The sequence below is a fragment of the Punica granatum genome, chromosome 5 (genome assembly GCF_007655135.1).
Source record: "Punica granatum isolate Tunisia-2019 chromosome 5, ASM765513v2, whole genome shotgun sequence".
Taxonomy (NCBI): domain Eukaryota; kingdom Viridiplantae; phylum Streptophyta; class Magnoliopsida; order Myrtales; family Lythraceae; genus Punica; species Punica granatum.
The window spans coordinates 18,759,912-18,768,435 of record NC_045131.1 but is presented as its reverse complement, the minus strand read 5'-3'; positions in this window follow the sequence as shown (position 1 = coordinate 18,768,435).

The following is an 8,524-nucleotide window of genomic DNA, read 5'->3' as shown; positions in this document are numbered from 1 at the left end:
CTCCTCCTTGATGGCCCGTAGCTCTGCGTGCATGGCCGCTTGGATGGAACTTTCGGCTTCGGGGGCGAGGGTGGATGTAGTGCGGGGAGTCGGGGCGACATGGGACGGTCGTGGGGATGCCAATCCCCGTGCGTAGAACCGAGCCACGTATGCCGAAGTGGCGGCGAAGACTCGCTCGTCGTCGGTGGGGTGTTCGGGGAAGTACAGACGCTGTATGATGCTGGCGTCCCGTTGGCGACGAATCTCTCGAATCTGCAGGATTCTTGAGGGGGCCGTGGATGTAGAGTCGGCCCACTGGATGCGGAAAGGTAGACGATCCGCCTCGGCGGGAACGTCCTGTAGGCCGCCGAGCTGTCTGATTACCTGCCCCGGGAATATGAGTGTGCTCCCCAAATGGCTGAGAAGGGGGACTCCCACAATTCCGGGACATCCCGTGATCATGGGGCCGCCGGGGTTCCATCGAGCGACCCATAAGAAGCGTACGAGCGTCAACTCACGCCAAAAACGCCTCCATTCCGAGAAACTGTGCTCGGGAGGTGGGATAACCGGTACCAAGCGCTCGATCAGCAAATGCTCGTCGGCGATGTAGGAGAACGGATGTGCTGAGCAAACGGGGCGGATATGGGCGAGAAGCCAAATCTGAAGTAGGTGCGGGGATCCCCTCATCCTGCCGCTCCGAACCTCCCTTACATAGTCAAGAGACCGGATGGTCTCGGCCAATAAAGCCTCCACGTAACTATGGCCTCCCACCGCTTGGAGGACGACTTAGGCTATAGCCCCGTCAATGAGGTTCGGTGAGTACGGAAACAGGAGAGTGCCAAAGATCAAGAGTAGGAATCCATGGCAGGCATCGCGCTGATAGGAAGCCGTTGTAGGCGTCATTGCGCGGAGGAGCGTCCAGTTGGAGAGCCATGCGATCCGGATGCCTTGATCCCACCTTTGATGAAGCTCCTCGTGGAAGTCTTGAGCGGGTATGTGGAGAAGGGTGGAGAGTTGACCCTGGACGGTGGCGAACGGATTCGGCACGAAGATGCCGTGGGTCGTGGGCTTAGGCCTCTGGATGAGTGCCGTGTATTCCTCGATCGTAGGCGCTAGCTCCGTTGCCTGGAAGTTGAATACTGCGTGCTCGGGATCCCAAAATTCGGCGGCGGTCCTCAAGAAGATCCAGTCCACCGGGGTCTCGGTGAGCATAACCACGTCTCCGATGATGCCCTGGATGAATGCGTGGTCCACCGGTCGGGGAGTCCTCCAGATGCGCATGATGTCTTGCCTTGGTGGCATGATCGCTTCGAGCCTAAGACCGGGAGCCGGGCGGTCCATCCTTACCTAGATGGAGGAGATGCCGGCTTAACGTTTTTAGAATCAAATCAATGCAATGTCCTAATTTTTTTGAAAAAATGTATGCAGTGCGGAAAGATAAACTATAGTTGTGTTCTTTACAGTGTACATCGCTCTTTCTTACAAAAACAACAAAATGCCCGTCCTAAAAAAACTACGGGCCGACTCAAGGACTCGACTTTTGGGTCGGTTGACGGCATGGAGGTAAAAGTTGGTCCAGCATGACGGTCCCTGTGTATGCATGGTTTTCGGTGCTATTGAGAGAACCGCAAACTAGGGATGGGGACTCCCGACTCAAGGGTGTGAATTCCTTGAAATCGAGCGAGGATCTTTGGGGGCCGGTTCGATGGCGTAGCCGACTCGATCCGTTCCTTTACTCGAAACCTCTGACTAACCTAGCTTCCTATATTGGTGCCCGTGGGATGTCGAACAAGGTCCCTAAGAATCTAGTATGATGTGCAATGCATGTGCGGGAAATAAAATGCGTAAAGTAGATAAACGGGAAATGCGGAAAGCGATGAATAAACAAGCAAGCAAACAAACGGGATTGAGCCCGAACCCACTAAGTATGTCCCCAGTGGAGTCGCCAAGTTGTGCGCACCCGAATTTAATCTCGTCGGGGCACGCATGCGCGCGCCTAAGCAAACGCGGCTTGGGAGTGTCCACCTTCCCGGGGACTCGCGACGGACGCATGTGAGAAGGAGTCGCCACTTGCCATTTTACGACCCGAAGGTCGAGGGCCGGCAAGTTACCCCGGTCTAGGGGTACGGGGTACACCTAAATGCTAAGGCAATGGTCGTACGGAACCGGAAATTCCGAATTCGGGGGTTCTATTACGTGCGGGCCTATATCCCGCACGCCCTTTCGGTACTCTAGCTTGCTAGGCTTGCCGTTTCGTTTATTTACCGCGTGATTTAAAGTTGCACTTGACTCACTCGTTTTGACACCGTAAATTCGATGAATTGATCAAGTTGGGCCAAGAGTCCGAAAGATGAGTAAGCTTGTGCATCGAGGAGTCGGTTCACTATCTTATCGTTACAGTTCATCGAACCGCGATGGTCGAATCCCTGCGTAAACCGAAACCACGAGTATCCGAGCTTACTTACCCTTTGGTGGCAATAGACCAACTTAACCGATCCGGCACTCGGACCTCTCGCTCACCGATCGGGGATCCTTACAAGTAGATGAATGAACATACAAATAGAATTCTCACAATGTTCTCTCGAACAATTACAAAGTACAACTGAATGAGTAAATGGATCCCGATCGGTTTGCATTGGGCCAATATTCCACTCCGACTCACCGTGTATTTTGAACGACCGATAAGCAAATTAAGGCAACGCGGGCTCAAAGAGCCAGGGGTCGGGTCCGATCGATCCAACGGTTTGCAGGAGAATCGGTTGGTTCCCGCTGTATCCGATGGACCGATCGAGTTCCCGAGTGATATCTAAACACGTTTCACGCGCCCAATCCAAATTTGCCTTCCACATAGGCCGCATTCGGAGTGTGACGGTGAATCGAGGCTAGATCCCATTCCGCACTCGGGTTGCACGAGCTCGGTGGATTAGGAAGCGTTGGACCTCGTGTTCGGTGATTTAAGGCATTAGACCCCATGTAACACGTAACCTATGGGCTCGGGCCCGAATCGCGACAAATCAGCAAAAGCAAGAATAAAACAGAAGAAAACTGATAAAACCGATGAAATACCGACAACAACTGATAAGTATCGGTGAATACAGACAAGTTGTGTATTAGGCTGAATGTACGTGATTTAATCAGTTATTAACCGGGGTTGGTTAGCAAACAATGTATCTAACCTAGGCAAACATAGATGGTGGATTAGAATAGGGTTCTAAGCCAATTACATGTGTATGTTTGTTTTATGACTCTTATTCAGTTAAGTGTCACTGCGGTTTCACCGAATTAGCCAAACTCGTGTTTTGACTCTAGATTGGAATCTATCATTCCGCTCATCCCTTATCTAGTGTTTGATTAGGCCAAATGTATGATTAATCTGGTTTCTTGTGTTTTGTAGCTGAAATAAAATGCTCCCCACCGAATCTACAGTAGGAAGAAAGAAACACCGAAAATGAACAAAATAGGCCACGCGAATGAAACTCGCACCCGAACGGGTTGCCCTTTTCCATTCGTAAATCAAGGTGTTTCCAACCCCCTAACGCCTAGGGTATCGGTGAATCACGGAATGACGATTATGCCCTTGGATAGTAAAACGTGTGATGTTCGTGTGTAAATTGAAGATCGTGTGACACGAAGGAGTCTAAGGAGGACTCGCGCGTTTCGACTTGAGCCGCCTCAAATCGGGCCCGGACTCGAGTCGTAGCACGCGAGTATTCGCTAGACGTCGATTATATTCGTGTTACGCGTATTGATGTTTTGAAATTGTGGGCTTTTAATGGGAAAGGGCATTTCCGCCGTTCCATGAACCATTGATGCGTTTACGAATTAACATTTAATTTGTCCAATTATTTAATCCGAGTGATTTAATTAACCGAATGACACGTCCCGCTTATCCCATTTGTGAGATTCTTCGGTGATCATCGTTCCGCATTATGGTTGCGGTTTTAACGGGAAACTCCGGGTCTAGCACGTCCAAGGCATAAATTCGGATTCATCCATCAACTAAAGGTATAACATAACCACGAACAATTCCAAAGACCCGTTTTAAAGCGACAATGGAAACCCATCATCACTCAAAAGGGGTCCCAAAACTTTCGGCCATCTCTAAGGATAAATGGCCGAATGCTCCATGACTCGCTTCGAGTGCCGATGGGCTTCCGTGTCCATTCTAACCGGCCTTTGCATACAACACACAATATGCACGTGAATATAGCGTATGCTTCATTAAACCAATACCAATGCGGTCCCAATCTACACAAATAATCATGTGGGACGCTCAAAAATAGCACGTTCAAAGGATCAACGAAGATGGCATCGAATCATTTAGTGGTAAACCCGAAGATAAACTGCGGGAAACGCACGGCATCACGAAGCAAAGAGCTCCAAAGCTTCGGATGAATCAAGGGACCTCTCGGCCCCCTTGCAAGGAGGATGGCCGTGGGTCTCCCTTGACACACCCGACCCCTTTGGGTCTCTCACGTCAAGATTCCGAGCCTTTCCATCGTGTATGCATGCCATAAACATAATAGACGACAATAAGATGTGGGGAGCAACGTATTTCGGGGCAGAAGAGCTCCCCGTACGTCCGTGAGGGGCAATGGAACTCTCGGCCGTCCCTTCGAGAGGCATGGCCGTGAGTTACGTGACCCTTACGGACCACAAGGGGCTCTCCAACCTCGAAATGGGTCGTTCCCCCTACGGCATGCATGTTCATGCAACATTCGGACGTAGCCGAGAAAGTAAAGAAACGTTACGATGCATGGGGTTGCATGGATCCAAAGAAAAATGTAAGCTTTCATACATTCGGGCCTTTAAAACATACGAATATTTCACACAAGCAAAGAACCAAGGATCCTAGCTCATCTAAGTCGTAGAGGGACGTAACCTAGCCTCGTGCACGAGGAAAGGAGTCGAGGAAGTGGCCGAGGGAGTCGCTAGACTCGGTTTGGGTGTCACGGCTTGAAGGACCCGAGAGATGATAGTCTCGGCAGCTCGGGAAGAACGGGGTCGGCACGCTAGCTCCGGTCACGGCACGGGGCAAGGTCGGGCTCGTTGGACTCCTAAGAGGCAGATCTAGATGTTCGTGGACTGTCCCGAACGTGCCAAACCCTGAACAAGCCGGAAATAGTGAGACAAACTCGGTAAAAAAATCAATGGACCCGGTAAAGGAGGGACGGGTAGAACGAAGGTTGTGCACGGTTGACTGGCCCTCGGACCGTGACCACCTCTTCACGGGGGAGGGGGAGGGTTGTGAGGAACCCTTTGAACGTGATGGCACGACTCGCCGAAGTCGTGGGAGGAAATGGCACGTCGGGAGGAGTCCGGTGCGCGCGGCTAGGGGTTTGGGGACCCGAATGTATTCACGACTGGAACGGGGTGTTGGGGACCTCAAATCGAAAATCTAAGCTCGGAAATGGACTTAGCGGATGGGAAATATGTAGGCTAGGGAGTTTGGTGATTTTTGGCTTAAGTCGGGTCGGGTGGTTACCAGGATATCGGGTGGTTTTCCGGCGATTTTGGCCGGTTCCGGCCATGGCAAGGGGGCTGGACGGAGCTTGGGTGGGGGCTGGAGGTTGAGAGGATTCTAGAGAGAAGTTGGCTTGAGAGAGAGTGAGAATTCAAGAAGTGATTAGAGTTAATGATGGAAGGGAACTTATAGGCTAGCTTAATGGGATAATTAAGGGAGGCTAAGTGCGGTTTGAGGCCCTAATGTGGGCTGCCGAAAATCCCAAGGGGGATTAAGATGGGGAATGTGTCTTGTTGAGTGTAGGGAAGGCAAAGAGAGTGATGGGTGTGATGGATGTGTAAGAGGAAGTGATAGGTGTAAGAGCAAAATTCAAATTTGTGGATGGGGGGGCTTGGAGCCGCCGGGTGAGCCGCCAGCCAAGGGAGTTAGCCGCGGCTTGGGTTGTCATGTCGGAGCCGAGGGTTGAGCCGTGGCTTGGGGTTGAGCCGCGGCTTGATGGCTTGGCTTGGCTGAGCTGTGGGTCCCATTCGATTGAGAGAAAAGCCGGGAAATGCTTGAAACTTGATTGAGCTCGCATTCGACCTCCGATATCCAATTAATTGGAAGTTTTGGATTGCTTGAATGACGAGGATTTGAATGAGCCTAATATCGCCATGCGTCGTGTGAACGAACGTTCGGGCGGCCCGGCGCCTCGAGAGTCGGTCTTGCCCTGTTTGGACGTCCGGAGCGGAGTTTAGTGTCCCCCGGTCCCCGATTACTCCTTGTGCGTCTTAACATTCGTTTTGGTGGCTCTTATGCCCTGTGGGGGATCGTTGGCTCGTCGCCCTCGGCCGAGGACCGTTAGCCCGGGGAGGCCTAGGGACTTGTGACCGAGATTTTCTTAGTGTTCCCTGAATGTCTTGAGGTGCTCGGGGATCGTTGTGATCTCTGTTTTCCGTGGGAGCGCCCCGAAGGCTCGCCGGGAGACATTCGTGACCATTGAAACGTTCCTCGGGAAACCAAGTCGAGTTCCGGAAGGTCATCTGAAGCTTGTTCCCCGACCTTGGTGGTCCCTGGGTGCCTGTAGACCCGTTTTGGGGGGCCGTCTGCATGTCAGTGGAGCGGGCCCCCGGGAACTCTGTCAGAAAAGGCGTCCGTGAGGGATCGGGGTGTCCCGGCTTAAGCACGATGTCCCGGAAATGCGCCCGGACGTGTCGTTGGTCACTTTGGCACTGAGAGGGATTTTTGGAGTCCCATATTGGGTACCTTTCGGTGCTTCGGTGACTCGATGATGAATAGTGCCACAGTGCCAGCCCCGTCGTTTCGGGGTTCTTCGCCTGTTCGTTCTTCTGATGGCTTTCCTCCAGTTTTCTCAGTGACCTAGCTCTTCTCCCGTTGTTCATGACCCCGTGCCTGCCTATTCGCCCCCTGATTGCCGGGTGATGAATAGTGCCCCGGGCTTAGGTCGGGAATCCTCGTGTGGGAAGCCGGTGGACCGAAATGGGGTGCTGACAGACCCGACACGCGCTACGGCGACTGCAGTCTATTCCCGGGCTTGCGGCTGCCTCCGAAGTTCAAGGTCCCGGAGTTCAAGACCTATGAGGGCACGACGGATCCACGCCACCACCTTCGCCACTACTCAGGGAAGATGCTACAGTATTGGGAGTACGAGGAGTTCGTCATCCACTCCTTCCAAGATAGCCTGTCGGGATCGGCCCTCGATTGGTTCATGTCGCTGAAGGCCGAGGACATCCTGATGTGGGAAGACCTCTCCCGGAAGTTTATCGACCAATACCGATATTGCGCGGAAGTGCCTCCCACCCTCCTGGAACTTAGCACGAAAGAAATGGCGCGGGGCCAAAGGTTCGAGGAATACGCTACCAAGTGGCGTGCCCAAGCGGCAAAACACATCCCTCCGATCAGTGAAGTGCAACAGATCCAGTTGTTTCACTCCACATTGAGGGGAGTGTACTATTCACACCTATTGGCCCAAACTTTGTCGTTTTCCGACCTCATTGAGGCCGGGAAAAAGCTGGATTTGGGGATTAAGCTCGGAAGGATGGAAGAGCCCCCCGGCAAGGGAGAGGAGTCGTCGAAGAAGACCCCTGCGAAGCTGTCAGCACCCCATTTTGGCCCACCGGCTTTCCACACGAGAATTCCCGATCAAAGCCCGGGTTACTATTCATGACCCGGCAACCAGAGGCAACTAGGCGAGCACGGAGTCATGAACAATGAGAGAAGAGCTGGGTCGCTAAGAAAAGCAAAGGAAAGCCATCGGAAGAACGAACGGACAAAGAACCCCAAAAACGGCAGAGCTGGCACTGTGGCACTATTCATCACTGAGTTACCGAAGCACCAAAAGGTGCCCAATATGGGGCTCCAAAAATCTCTTTCAGTGCCAAAATGACCAATGACACGTCCGGGCACATTTCCGGGACATCCTGCTTAAGCCGGGGCACCCCAATCCCCTGCGGACCCCTTTTCTGACAGAGCTCCCGGGGTTCGCTCCACTGACAAGCAAACGGCCCCTCAAAACGGGCCTACAGGCACCCAGGGACCACCTGGGCCGGGGAACAAGCTTCAGACAACCTTCCGGAACTCGGCTCGGTCTCCCGAAGTACGTTTCAGTGGTCACGAACGCCTCCCGGCGAGCCTTCGGGTATTTCCACAGAAAGCAAGGACCACAATGATCTCTGAGCACCTCACAATAATCCCCAAGCACCTCAAGGCATTCACGGCACACTGAGAAAATCCCGGTCAAAGTCCCTAGGTCTTCCCAGGGCAACGGTCCCCGACCGAGGACGACGGGCCAACGATCCCCCACGGGGCAAAAGGATCGCCAAAACGAATGCAGGGATGCACAAAGGACAATCGGGGATCGAGGGACGCTAAACTCCACTCCGAACGTCCGAACAGGGCAAAACCGACTCCCGAGGCGCCAAGTCGCCCGAACGTTCGTCCACACGACGCATGGCGATATTAGGCTCATTCAAATTCTCGTCATTCAAGCATTCCAAATCCATAAATTAATTGGACATCGGAGATCGGACGTGCGCTCAATCAGGTCTCAAGCATTTTCCGGCTTTTCTCTCAACCGAATGG